Genomic DNA, 16,042 nt, shown 5'->3' on the forward strand with positions numbered 1-16,042 from the left:
GAGCAACATACAAAATATAGCCAACCATTTATTTCACGATTTCAACATCATTCAAGCACCCACAACATAGAACAGAATATAAGCATGCCACAATAACTTTAAACTTGAAAACCTAGCTCCCCTTACCTTGTTAAACGCTAGCAGAAAAGAGTAGCAGCCCAAGAAAGGTAGTGGAGCACAGGAGCAGGGTACGGAGCTGAAAACAGATCCACACAGAGTTGAGAAAGGGGTGCTAGGGAGAACCCAAAACAAGACTACTAGCCTTTGAACTGGAGAAAGAGAAGGACAAGGTCAGAGTTCGACTTACCGGAAGGCACTAGATGAGTTTCGTTAGCTCGAAGGTGGATGAAGGTCGTGCCCTAGCAGAGGACTTCTGCTTTCGTAGAGAGGTTGAGGGAAAGGCTGTTTTTTCTGAAAACAGAAGTGAGGTGAAACTGTAAGGGGGCTGGTAGGGTAGGGAGTCCTTCAAGAGGGCTGCCCTTGGGCCTACGAAGGGCCAGGCCCAAAACTCTTATACACTGAAAAAGGGGCTTACACACTACAAGAAAATGTCTCATTAACAATCAATTTTAGTAACCAAAAGTTGTTAGTCATTATAGTGATTAATTTAGATACTAAGTTATAAAATAAAATAAAAAAATTGTTACTAAAATAGTCACTATTATGACTAATAACATCATAATCCGTCGTTAAATTAGTCTAATTAGTTAGAGATTAATTTAAAAATTAATTTTTTTGGTAGTAAAAACTTTGGTTGTTAATATTTAGTGACTGATTTATTTTTGTAGCTAAAATCACGGTAACTAAATTTTAGAAACCAATTTAGAGATTAAATATAATTTTTTAAACATAATAGTGATTATTTTAGTAATCAATAAATTTTTATTTTATAAATTGATATATAAAGTGTCACTACAGTGACTAACAATTTTTTATCACTAAAATTAGTTATTAATGAGACATTTTGTTGTAGTGGTAACTTATGTTTGATATGTTATTTTAGCATGTTAACTCAAGGGTAAGAATGTAAAATATTCGTTTTAGGTATAAAATAAGAAATGTTTCAATTTTTTTAATATTAATATTTTTTACTAAATTAATTATAAAATTAGAAAGAGAAAGGTTTTAATTGGTATTAAGAATATATTTAATGAGTTAAAATCCTTTTTTAATAAGTTATAATTTTACTGAGGAAAGTACATTCTGATTAGTTTTGTTTATTTTGTTATAATCAATTTTAATTTCTATTTTAGTTGAGAGTTTTGATTAGATATGTTAAAATGAATCAGGTGTATCGAAATGACCTGATAGTTTAAAAAAAAGTAGATCAGGTTGCAAATCTGAATAAAGAAAATTTGTAATAGATCTCTTATACTGTTAGTTTCTTAACGATAATTATTATGGTAACTATCTATTCCAATTATGTGTGTTTTTTTTTATAGTAATCTCGTCTATATTTATTATTCGATTCAAAACCATCACAATCATTCATTATTCATAGCAGTATTCTTTGTATTAAATAACTATAACTATTTTACAAGATTTTTTATTCAATACTTAGATCTTTTATCTATTTCCTATTGATGACAAATTGGTACACTTGTCATAAATTATCAAGTCAATTAATAAATTTATATATCTTTTATGAACCCCAAGCACATTAGAAAAATAATTTGTAATACGTGTCTCGAGATGGAAAGAACAATTGGTCATAATGATCAGAATACAAGAGTTTAAGTTTTATATGGACATCAAAATTTCATAAAAACAAAAATAATAAATAAATTTGAAGTTTGGTGTATGTAGGTGAACATCCACAATGAAAAAATATTGAAAAAATTAGATTTCTTGGAGAAAAAGTTATTGTAATTAGGAAAATAATGAACCGGAATGAAATAGAAAGACCGTCGATGATGAAAATGATAGGAAGATCGTTTTAATATTTACTTTAGAAAAGTATATCGACACCACATCCTGTAAAAATAAAAATGTGACTGATAAGACGTGAGATCTAGAAATTATGATATTAGAAAAACATACAAATATGGTTAAATATTTTAGGTAAAAGATATAATGGTTTATTATTATAAATTTTTTTAAATAAGATTTAGTAAATAATGTTTCAATTAAAAAAATATTAAATAAATTTTATAATAGATAATGAAATATTTTAATCATACATATGGTTAAAATGATATTCTACGGATAATATATATATATATATATATATATATATATATATATATAATACATTATGAGAACAAATATATATTATTAAGTTTCTAATAATTTATTTGGATGACATATAAGGTGAGAATTGTCACTAAAATATTAATCTAAATTATCATATTTTTTTTTTGTGCCTTAAATCTAGTAGGAGATAAAATTGGCTTCTTAAGTTAAATGTTACTCATAAATAAGTAAGATAAGTATTCAAATAATTTAGTATTCAGATCCAAAATTTTAAGTGGTTTAGAAGGTAAAATGTGAAAAGTTCTTTGAAGGAGGGACGTGAATAAATTGAAGATTTAAAAATGTTAGATTAAACTTTGGAGTATCCTGGTAAGAAGAGCTAAATGATCTTATTCTTTTTTATTGCTTGTGTTTGTGTTCTATTGTAAGGGAAACTAACTTATGTATATCTTTATTTGTTCATGTAACTAGTGTCATGCACTTGAGATAAAAACGATTTAACTTCATCGGTAAAAGAAAGTTTGGATTTTTTATGTGAGGTGAACTTAGTGTTCTAGTTGTTTTAATTGTTTTATTGTTGTACAACGCACAAAATTCTTTTAATAAATCTGAATTTAACTTATTTTAGTTTAATTTTTTTAATATGTTAGTATAAATTTATAATTATTTTTTTAAAACAATATAATTGTGTGTGGAATTATTTTTCATAATGTATAATAATTTCAATGGAAAGTATTATATTATTGTTGCTTTTGGTAATATAGAAGTGCCATTGTGAAAAAAGTTTTCAAAAAGAATGAGAAAATATTACAGGTGGGAAGGAACACAATTGAATGGTTTGAACAATAAAACGTTTGCAGTAATTTTATTTATAAATTCATTCTAAGTTGATAAATAATGTTTTAAATTTCATTTGAATCATTCTAATAGAAAATATAAGAATCAAATTGAAATTTTGATAAAAAATAAAGACCAATAAAATATTTTAACCTAATATTAACTTAAACGAAAACGTATCTAAGCTTTAAATATTATTCTTATTCTTTTCATATTAAAAAACTAAAAAATCAAAGAATCAATTAAAATAACCATTTAAAACATAATTATTTGTATATGATAAATAATTAAATATTTCATCTAAAATAATATAAAATAATAATTAAATAATGAATAAAATAAATAAGAATTGTATTGAAACATAATAAGATTATTTTCAAATTGTATTGAAACATAATATGAAGTGATAAGAACTAGAGATGACAAATAAACCCGTTTTTTTGGTATTGTCCGTACTCTTTTCCGTTTTGACGGAAAATTCCTGTATTGACTGGGTATGGGTATGAATATGGGTATGAAGAATCTTCGACTTTTTCAATTGGGTATGAAGATGAGTATGAGGATGTACATATCCCCGCCATAATATTGTCCCCATTTAAATTATTAAAATATTCACAATTAATTAAGTAATATATATATATATATATATATAATATTTCTATTTTCTATTTTTTATTTCTTCTAATTATTTGGTTTGTCATGAAACTCATTTGCATCTTACTATATTTTTAATCTTATCATAACTTTTACGTAATTATGTTAAAGTGATGTATGTCAATTAAAGAATTTTTATGTTTCACATTTGAATATTTCTATTATTTTTTAATATTTTTATTTATTGTATATTTTCCTTCTCACATCAAAATGTTTAATACTCTCAATTTAAGTGTTTAATAGCACAAACCTTTCATTTACTAAGTAATATAAAACAATTCTTTATTTATTATTATTAATTTTTGATTCATTTGAAAAACTCTTTTGTTTCGCTAAAATAATTTATTTATTTTTCAACCATTCAGTATATATGTTGATATTTGAAAAGTTTTTTTAGATCTCTAAGATATTTTTCATCTTATCATACCTTAATTACACATAATTATACATTTATTGTCCTTTGTGCGATTTATTTCAATAGTTTCTCAAATTGTTTATAAACATTTGTTAATTTTTTAATATTTTTATTAGTTGTTTATTTTCATTGTGTAGAATACTATTTCAATCTATTTTATCTAATTATTTTTTATTTTCTAACTCATTATCAATCATACTGTAATTTTTTCACTATAGTTGTATAAATAACTTTTATTTACTACAATATAGAAATTTAATGTAATTGTGATGAATATATTTTTTATCACCATAAAACATATTTTGGAGTTCAAAAGATACATGATTTAGTTAAATTTGTTCAATTTGGTCACCACCACCACCACCACCACCACCACCACCACCACCACCACCACCACCACCACCACCACCACCACCACCACCACCACCGCCGCCGCCGCCGCCGCCATTGCTGCCATTTAATTAAGAAGTAAATTAGATTTATTTCTTAAAATAAACAACAAAATCATTAATTTTTCAAATAAGCATGTAGAAAAAAAAATTTACATATTCTGTATAAAACAATAAATAAACATACACAAGTTCACTAATGTTATGACATAAAGTTTGGGGTTTTAAACCAGAGAACAAATAAAAAGTGAATAATCTGATTTAAATTTAACAATACTATGTCAAAAAAATTCGTCCTTAATATTGTGTTCCTTTCCATAGATGTCATATTACGAGAATGAGTCATATGTTCCTGAGTGAGTCATATGTTCCTTTGTGCAGATTTGAGGATGATTGAGAATGGATTTGGCAGGACTTAGAGTTAATAACATTAAGGACATTTGAGGGTGAGTAGTGTGAATGGGATGCACTTTTACAATATTACCATACACATGGGTATAATTTCAAGTGCCAAAGGTTGGTATTTTTCATGCTTCTCACAAGTATGAAAGCTTTTCCTATGCATGGTGATACATGTCAAAAATAAGTGAATTTTTCATATGAAATTGAAACTTATCATGTATTAGACGGTTCTATTTATATATACAACAAACCTCCTTAGCTTAAAATATAGAATGAAGTATGGAGAATCTAAGTTTCGTGAATTATACTAATAGTTGACTATTTTGCAGTAAAAATGGGAGAAAAGGTAAAAGTTGCAGGTGAGCCACAACTACTAAAGTTGAGCAACTACTAAAGGGAAGTAGAAACACTACTAGAAAAATGCAATTTAGTCACCTATATTAGCCACCAAAATAATTTAGTCGCAAATTGTGACCGAAATAGCCACCGATATTATGACTGAGCATAACAAATTTAGGCTAAGCACATTAAAAAAATCTCCTGCAGGGAAAGCTAGAGCACCAATGCATGAGGTTGAATAGCCAAGAAAACCCTTCAGAGAAGGAAACCTTAATGGTTGAGCATCGCCTAAAAATTTCTATAAATAAAGACCTCATGTCCTCATTTTAGACATCGAGTGGAGGATTAAATAAGTAATAGGATTAGGCTTGTGAGGCTAGAAAGACGTGCTCTTATTGTAAATTCTCTGTCTATATGTTGTTGGAGTTGTATTGCAATATTATACGAGTAATTGAACTCTCTCATGTCCAGGTTTGATAATAAATTATAATCCTATGTACTTCTATTTCTTGAATATTTATCTAGAAGGTGTGCTGGATGAAAGAGTCATGCACTTAAGGCAAGAAATTCATTAAGGAGTGGAGGAATCACACTAGTTATGAAATTCTTAGGTTCTAGTGTAATGACCCAAATTAGTACATAACTATACCAATTTAATTCATTACATAAGTAATAATCAACAACACATAAATGTAAATCTATATACTCCAAAATTATAAGTTGATTTTTCAAAAATAAAATATTTAATTTATATTACGTATATAGGTATATACACATATACTTGCGTCCATTCCTAATCACCAACTCACAGTCTCGTTATTGATCCTTAATACTACTTGTAAGACCCTATACTCACGCATATCAATATAAATATACGATCATCGTAGGTGGAAACCACATCCACAAATACGCAAGGGTAAGCTAGTGAAATTATAATTTATTATAACAAAACAAATAAAGCAAATAAAATTTCTTCACATAGTATTAACACAAATCATACTCAAATAATGTCACATACAAAATTCTATAAAGTAAATCATTTATAATTAATCTTTTGTAATTATTTTACCATAATTTATGTAAACTCAAATGTATTATATTTTGCGGTGGCTATTTAGGATAAATGAGCTAACAACTCATTTAAATCCCCAAGGTTTACACCTCCAACTATAATAAACGTATTATATTTATTATATTTTGTAGTGGTTAGTCAGGATAAATGAGTCTCAACATGGCCAACAAAGTAACCCAAGGATAAATGAGTCTCAACATGGCCAACAAAGTATCTCGAAGATAAATGAGTCTCAACATGGCCAACAAAGTATCCCAAGGATAAATGAGTCTCAACATGGCAAACAAAGTAACTCAATAACATCTCATGTTGAGTAATAATATCCACTCATTTAAATCTCCAAGGTCATACTTTCAACCACCATATCAAATCTTTATTTGTTATAAATTTTATTTTGATATTAAACCATATGATGTATAAATAAATAAATTGAATCTGTGCATAACAAAAGAATAAATATGATAAATAAAAAGGACCGGTACGTGATTGGAGATAAATACAAATAAATAAATGGGAGTAAATATAAATGTAATAAATAGGACTAGTGCACAGCTGAAGATGAATATAAAAAATAAACGAAAACATGAACTAAATATAAATTAGAATGAGTTTAGGGACACCTCACTTAACGTAAATATAAAAATAAAATATTTATGTACAGATAAAAAAATAATAATAAAGGTAAAGAGATAAAATGACAAATGTCTCTTCTCCTTACCTTAAAGATGATTGTCCTTAAAAATAAAAATAAAAGATTCTACAAAATATTTTGTTTTTTATCCAACAAGGATTAACCTCGCTCCTATGTATTTCCATTCAAAATAGAAAATCATGGACTACATAGTTTTAAATAAAAACAAAGTTATTTGAGTGGAAATAACTGAATATAAATATAAAGTAAATAAATAAAATTGATGTGTAAATATAGATAAAAAATAAATAAATAAGATCGGTGCGTAATTAAATTTAAATATAAATAAAATAAGAGGACCAGTGCAATAAATATAAATTGAATAATAAGTTTGCATGACTGGAGATAAATATAGATCAAAATAAAGTTAAGGATACTTCACTTGATATAAATATAAAAATACCATAAATATATAAATAAAAATAATTATAAATAGATAATAAATAATAAAAAAATAAAACGATATACACGCATGCTTCCTTTACCTCAACCATACGAGATAAATCGTAAACTTGCAGTATAGATTTCTATTTCTTCCTTTCTCCTTCTCTTTTATTACTTATTCTTCTTCTATCCATAAAAAGTAGGAATGTCAAAGCGGGTCAGGTCCACCGGGTCGGCCCGCTAGCCCGCCAAGAAAAGGGCTGGCCAGGTTGGAATTTCCAACCCGTCAACCTGCTGTAACCGGGCGTCTAGCCCGTCAGTTTAGCGGACCAAAACGGGTCAGTCCGCCTTGGCCTGCCAACCCTTTTTTTATTTTTTAAATTTTTTTATCTTTAAAATTAAAAATAATTAAAAATAATACTTTTTTATATTATATAAATAAATTTATATATATAATAGATTTATAAACAAAAATAAAAAAAAAGTTTAAAAAAAATTTAAAAAATTTAAAAAAATTAGAAAAAAGAGGCGGGTCAGCCCGCCGGCTAGCCAACCTGCCTAAGACGGGACGAGTTACAATATCCAATCCGTTTATTGATGGTGGGCCAGCTCAGCCTAACTCGTTTTTGCCGAGCCACAAGCGGGCTGAGCCAAAACGGGTCGGACTAGCCCGTTTTATTACCCCTAATAAAAAGTAATCCACTCTATATGTAAAAGTTATATCTTCCCTTTCCCCTTTATAGTGTTAGGTTTCTATAATCAAGTACAAATACATTAACTACATCTTATCTATTCATACGTGGAGATAAGATAAGATTGGTAATTATCTGTATTCTTTTATGGTACAATTATAACTTAAGTTTTTGCATATTTTTCTTTTGTCTTATTTTAATCTTTATTAATATATATATGTGTTATTTTGTGATGGTATTTAAAGTCTTATCTTATTCTTGCAATATTATATTTATTTTATTTTATTTAATGACAATGTAATTATAATATATTTATTTATAACTTATATATTTATAATACATATGTATTTTATAAATAAACGTCATATAATTTTGTAGTAACATTATTATATTATTATATTGTTATTAGTTAATTAGTTTTAATATTTATGTATATTTATGATTGTTGTATTTATATATTCATATTTTATTATAATAAATGTCTTATGTAGTGTTCTAAATATTTATATTAATTTGTTAAAATATTTACATTATTCTATTTTTTATTTAAATATTTGTTATCATTATTGCACTAGTACTTATTTATTATTAGTATTACTATTACTAACATAAACACAGGCGCTATCGCGTCTGTGTGTATGCATTTTTTAAATATGTGTGATATTATATCAGTAGGTGATAATATTGTAATGTTATTAAGTTAATATATAAATTAAAATTATATTTATTAAAAATAAAGTGAAATATATAAGAATAGATGACAGAATAATCATTGATAAATAAAGAAAAAAGAGAAGAAGGAGAGATAACCGATTTTATAAAAAACTTATAAAAGTAACGGTCAATTTTAAAAAAATTAATAAATTATTATATTTAAAGGGTAAAATTGGTATTTTGAAATGTGGACACAAAAGGGGAAATCTCCTTTATATATTGTTATAGATTAAGTTAATATATAAACTAAAATTATATTTATTATAAATAAAGTGAATTATATAAGAACAGATGACAGAATAATCATTGATAAATAAAGAAAAAAGAAAAGAATGAGAAATAACTGATTTTATAAAAAACTTGTAAAAGTAACGGTCAATTTTTAAAAATTTAATAAATTATTATATTTAAAGGGTAAAATTGGTATTTTGAAATGTGGACACAAAAAGGAGAATTCCCTTTATATATTGTTATAGATATTTACCATTTATAATTTATTTTTTTATTTATTATGGTCACTATTATTTCTAATAATAATAGTAGTTTTATATATTAAATAATAAAATATTTATAAATAATGTGACCGTGACATATTTTATATTAAAAATATTACATTTGTAAAAGTTTTGGATGTTACATCTAGTGCTTTAGGAAAGAACCTAGATCTACCTTTAAGAGTACTCCAAATACATTGAATGATTTGCTTATTAAATATAGACAAGATAGTAGTGGTCCAATAGAAGATGGGATGAAATCCAATCATAGCCTCCACTCCACTTAATCTATATAATATATACTACTATCTATACTTATATGTATTTTTTATCAAAAATCAAAAAATCCAAAAGCTAACTACCAATATACTTGCTAAATCTATCTGGATACGAAACTTATTGATACTACTACGTAGTCATACACTTGTTGAGATTGGCTGCTAAGAAAACATCATTACATGTCACTTGCAAAAGTAATGAGGCATGGTGATGAGACCGATTCTCTTAATTGACAATGATGGAGGAATTGATTAGAAGGAAACAAAGAACTTATCCTCACGTTTCAAAGTAAAAAATAATATATAATAAACCAAACTAAGATACATAAATATTAAATTAAAAAAACTAAATAAGCACCAAAAAAATTATTTTAAAATAATAATAATAAGAATAACAACAACAACAATAATGATTTATTTTATATTAATTTTATTTTGTAAAGGTAAAATTATAATATTACATCTTAATCTATTAATTTTTTTTATCTATCACATCAATCAAATCACTCATAAACTTTCACAAATTTCAATATCACATCTATCAACTTTCACCTTCAAATCTTTTGAAATAAACAAATAACACAAACTTTATTTCAAATCCACCAAAATTCATCCATTCACAATCTCCAAATTTATCTTTGGAGAGGAACATTCACCTTAAGCCTTGGAATTGTCTTCTTATTCGTATCCTCTAAGGTTTTACATCATATATCTCTAAGTTCCAAAAAAATAAAATAACTACTAAAAAATATAATAAAAACTATAAGATACCATATTTTCTAAATCATAAGAATCTATTAATAAAATAAATCTCCTAAGAGTCTTGGGCCAAATTCTTGGCCCAATAACTTTGTTGGATCTTCAAAACGACTCCTTCTTTCTACACCCCAAAAATTTCTTCCTGCAGCCCCGTTTTTTGAAATACCAAAAGTACCCCTACTAAAAAATAATACAAAATGATAGTGTGAGGAAGATTAGATTTTGGTTTTGCCGTTTGGGTGGTGATTGGGTGTGGAAAGAAAACTTCACAACCAGCAACAGAAAACTATGAGGAAAACTAATTATAGATGAAATGATATTTAACATTCAATGATTCTTTATAGTTAGAGAGTTTAAGAATAAAATAGTACTATACTTTCCTCAATTAATCATTTAGTTTTATCTTATTTCATGATGGAATAATAAATAAAATACGTATTAGGTGTACCAAACATTAATAAACCTCAAAATGAATGAAGCTATCAATATTGGACTTGCTCACGATCTTCAATCCTCTTTGCTTTTCTTAATTAGTTTAATTCTTGAATCTTAATTAGATGTTCAAAGTTGAAAATATACTATTCTTATCATCATCATCATCATCATCATCATCATAATTAATGAGAGTTACAAAGACAAAAAGAGAGGAAAAGAAACGTAGGCTTATGGAACAGTTAACGTATAAACATCAACATCACATCATAAATTCCTAACTTTTTTTTGCCATGAGTCAATAATTGAATCACAAGTTCATTGACATCAAACCTTACGGCAAAAACTTTATTAGAAAAAATAATACACATTTGAATGATTTGCACCTCCAATAAATTAATGTTTCCAAGGAAAAAAAATATTACGTGTAAGAAAAATACGACTAACCTAAGCATACCAATGAATTCGTGATCGTAGAAGTAATCAAAATAACCATAGAACACACTTAAATATAATCCACTAATTATTGAGTGGATTGTGGTATTTGATGTGAGAAGTTCCCATTGTATGTTCATAAATTTTAGAACATAAAGTACTTACGTGAAAATTACTAAAAACATAGGAAATTAAATATCTAGACTCAAGTTTTAGTCACCTCTTATGATTTTTTTTAATGACAAATTAAGATATGGGTTATGTTTTACATGAAAATAGAATTTACTCTTATTAATATATGATAGCTAATTTTCATTAGAATTTTAATTTTGTAAATGAATACAATGAATTCTAATTTTGATAAAAGAACAATAAAAAAAATCAACAAATCCTTTTTTTCCTTTTTTTTAATCACAATATTGAAACCCGAGCGACATATAATAGAAATGCAGATGAAAGATGGAGATAGAAATTGTAATTTTGGTAAGGATTATTCATCGTTCAAAGTAATGACAATTTTGTTATAAAATTATTTATAACGGAGGGTTATGACTAATATCATTAGGACTCTCTACGACCATAAAAATATGACTAATTTCTTTTTAACATAGTTTATTCCATAAACATGACGTCATCTATAAAAAAATAAATCAATAAATAATAACTATATATTACTTTTTATTCCGTGTAAATATGTAACTTACAACCTAATTCTATTTGTATTATAGAAAATCTTTTGTTGTTACAATTAAATAAAAACTATTTGCACTGATGAGTATATTTAAATTTGAAGACACAACGTTAAGTTGCTGCCTAACACTACTTAATACAACAATAAATAAAGGGTTAAATATGTTGCTGCTCCCTTAATTTTGGAATTAATCCATTTTAAAATTTTGGACCAATTTAGTCATTTATCTTTCGAAATGCGTGAATTTAGTCTTTTTAATTAAATTTTATTAAGTTTATTTGACATTTTAAGTACGTTTTATAATAGTATTTGACTTAACATTAAAGCAAAAATGTGTCAAACCATATAAACAACTCAAATACAATCATAAAATATGTACGAAACATCAAATAAACCTACCAAAATTTGATTAAAATGATTAAATCCACGTATTTCGAAAGATGAAAGACTAAATTGGGCAAAAATTTCAAGATGGATTAATTCCAAAATTCACTGAAAGTTAAGAGACCAAAAACAAATTTAACCCATAAATAAAAATTGTCCTTCTTTTCCACTTTCTTTCCGTTATTCAATATATACATGTATTTTGGTATTATTTGATTTAACATAAAAAAAAATCCACTTTCCTTCTATTCTTTATACTTTCAGCAAACTAGATTAAGGGAATTTATCGATCCAAACTTAGAAGATAAATCATAAAATTGTGCATTAAACAACACTTTGGTAAATACATTATCTAGTTGATCATGATTCCAAATATAACCACTTTGAATAATTTGATTTTTAATTTGCTAGGAGATGAAGTGACCATCAATTTTCATATATATTTCACTCATGAAATATTGTCACAAAAAGTGTCTTAAAAGGTTACCACTAATAAACCTATAATAACCAAATATTAGATTTTTCATCAAGAATATTTTCAATCCAATCATAACCATTATTACCATTTTATTTATGTGTGGTCATTCTTGGTTAGAAAAATCATTTGTTCAATAGAACCATGTCCAAATGAAAAGTTGTAGGGGCATTGCATAAATTTATTAACAAGACTAACATAAGTAATGCAAGATTAATTAATAATGAAATAAAAGAGTTTACTCACTAATTCTCGATAGTCATTAATAGTTTATAAATGTACATTTGTGGTGTCAAGTTTCAACTTACTATCCAATGGAGAGAATTTTCTTCTGGTGTCCAATTGAACATTTCATGTGAGAAATGGATTTTGGAATCGTAATGATAGCATTTGTATAATTTGTTGTTGATGATTGGGTTAAGAAAATACATTTAGCAGTCGTGAATCAAGTTTGTCACAAAAATAAGCACTTATATACATAGAATTTTATAGGTTTTGTCACTGCACTCCTACTAGAAGGACAATCTCTGATGAGGTATACCCCCTTGCCACAACCATGACATTTCTTCAGATTAGCAATCTGTGGGCAAGCACTCTTTAGATGTGGTCCTCCACATTGATAACATTGAGGTCTGGTTGAGACTGCTACTGGGATGAAAACCTTATAGCGAGAGATGCTCAATCATCAACTAAGTGTGTAAACAAGAGAAATGTCATATTTGTTCTCACTCCTCTAGAATTGGTATCATTTAAACAATAACTATTGCTTAAACGATAACGTTTTTCTCTATTTAAAGAAACAAGGTTACTCATGTGATATGAGTTCACTCAAGTGACATATACTTGATGATGAGATGGTGTTGATGATGAGCTTGTGTGTGTCAAATGAAGATATCACTGGATTATTTTGAAAACCTCCTTTAGGACTACAGTTATAAAGATATAGATTTTTAGGTTTTCAAAACCAAGGAAAACCCAAAGAAAAGGTGGATATGTTCTTAAATAATGGTACTTATTAGGATTTGTTATGTGTCAAATGAGTGGCTTAAAAGAAACATTGGTCGAGAGACAATCCAATGGTAAGTTCATTTCTCTTATACTTCTATTTTGATCTTTCATTCTTTCGTTCTTGCATTCTAAAATTTTATTGAATTTTTTGTTAATAAGTAAAAACAAAAACAATACAAAAATAAAAAAAGTGCATTTTTTATTTATAGGTCAAGGAGCTTATCTAGCAAAGTCGATTAATTAGGATGGTGGAGAAGTTGTTTTGGAGACCTAATTTGCAAAAGGGAAGGATGCAAGAAAAAAGGACATGTTCAAGGCATTGTAGAAAAAGAAAAGTTTGAGACTTCGAATGATGATTCATACTCAACTTAAACGAAAAGAGTTATCGATAAGTATCTAAGTATAGTTGTCCAAACAATAATATTTTGTACTCGAGACTAAAGTCTCTCTCAACACATTTTTTTTTTTGCAAAATTTCAAGATAAACAAAAATCCATTTTAATCTTAATAACTATATCAAGTTTAGAACACAATTTTAGACTCATTTTGACCTTTTCAAGCCATTATCTTGTTCAAAATCAATATAAATTTTCAAACACAAATTTTCCACTTCTATCCAAGCAACTAAATCTAAATTTTGTTCAAGCTTCAAACCTTGAATTTGGAAGGATGCTCTACTATAATATACACAAATATTAGGTAAATCCAAACTAATATCTATAACTCAATTAACTCATAGAAACTTATTATTTTAATTTGAATTAAAACCTACACAAACATCTCACAAATATAAACATTTATATCATATTTTCTGAGTGATCATAAATTTTTATATGGATTAAGGATAATTTTCCCTAGATGAAGTTACTTGCTCCAAATGGCTAAGGGAGTTGGAAAATGTACCAAAATTTTAGAGACTTAAAACAACATATTCAAATAATTCCAAATTTCAATCAAGACCTAAACTAGTTGAGAAAAATCATTTTTCTTGATTAACTTAATTAATATTAAGCTCAAACATTAATAGAAAAGTGGAAGTGAGAATTTTTTAGAGCAAAACAAAACTCACCCTAACTTAAGATAAATTTGAATAAAAATAATCTTATACTCGTCAAATACTCTAATGATTTAATTTTGAAGAAGATGATAATTGAGATCATAAATGGAAAGAGAAGGGTGAGATGTGAACTTATGAGAAAAAAACAAGGGAGAAATAAAAGAAAAAATAAATAAAAAAGAAGAAGAATGAAACTAAGAAAAAGAAATATTAAACTTTAAGACTCAAATATTTATAAAAGTTGTAATTACACTTATAAGAGCAACAATAATCATTATAATGTACAAAAAGAAGAGAGATGATAATATGATAACGATAATATTGACTACCATAATAACATTAATAAGAGTAATAATAATAATATTAACTACCATAATAAAATTAATAAAAATAATAGTAAAAGTAATAATAATTATTACAATACGACCGTGACGACAATTAGATTAAATTTACTTGACATTTTAATTTAAATAAAATAATAGTTTTCAAAATAAAATGATATTCTAATTAAAAATTTATTTATTTATATAAATATTTTAGAAATATCTTTTTATTATATTTTTCACTTTAAAATATATCCGTAAATAAGATAGAAAAATAATTAAACTTATTCGAATATTTTTATATAATTAAATACAAATAAAAATTAAGATTATCATTCATTAATACTAAGAAAATATAAAATATTTTAAAAAATAAATACTCCAAAAATTATCACACATTATAATAAAAATAAAATACAATAAATTATATACTCACTTAACCTAAGAGAACTTCGAACCTGGCATAACCGGAAATATATATATATATATATATATATATATATATATATATATATATATATATATATATATATATACTAGAATACTGTATCTTTGTTACTTCCCCTAATTAATTTTTTTTCATTTATAATTTAATCTAGTTTCTAAAAGAATATTTCTATTTTTAGTTTAATATTTTTCCATTTTTCATTCTTAACAATTAGTATGTATAAGATAAAACGACTGAAAAGTATAAAATCATCAATATGAATGTGATATTAGGAAAGTACAATAAAACATCACATTAATTTTCTGTTATATATTATTAATTGATAATAAGATAAAAGAATAAAATAAAATTACTCTGTTAACATACTGCAAAAGATCAAATCTTTAAACTAAAATTAATATTTTTTTTTTTTAAATAACGAGAAATATCCTCCGCATCATTATCATTGTCTTTATAATTTTAAGTACACTCTAAAA

Source organism: Vigna unguiculata, chromosome 5, assembly GCF_004118075.2.
Source record: "Vigna unguiculata cultivar IT97K-499-35 chromosome 5, ASM411807v1, whole genome shotgun sequence".
Taxonomy (NCBI): Eukaryota; Viridiplantae; Streptophyta; class Magnoliopsida; order Fabales; family Fabaceae; genus Vigna; species Vigna unguiculata.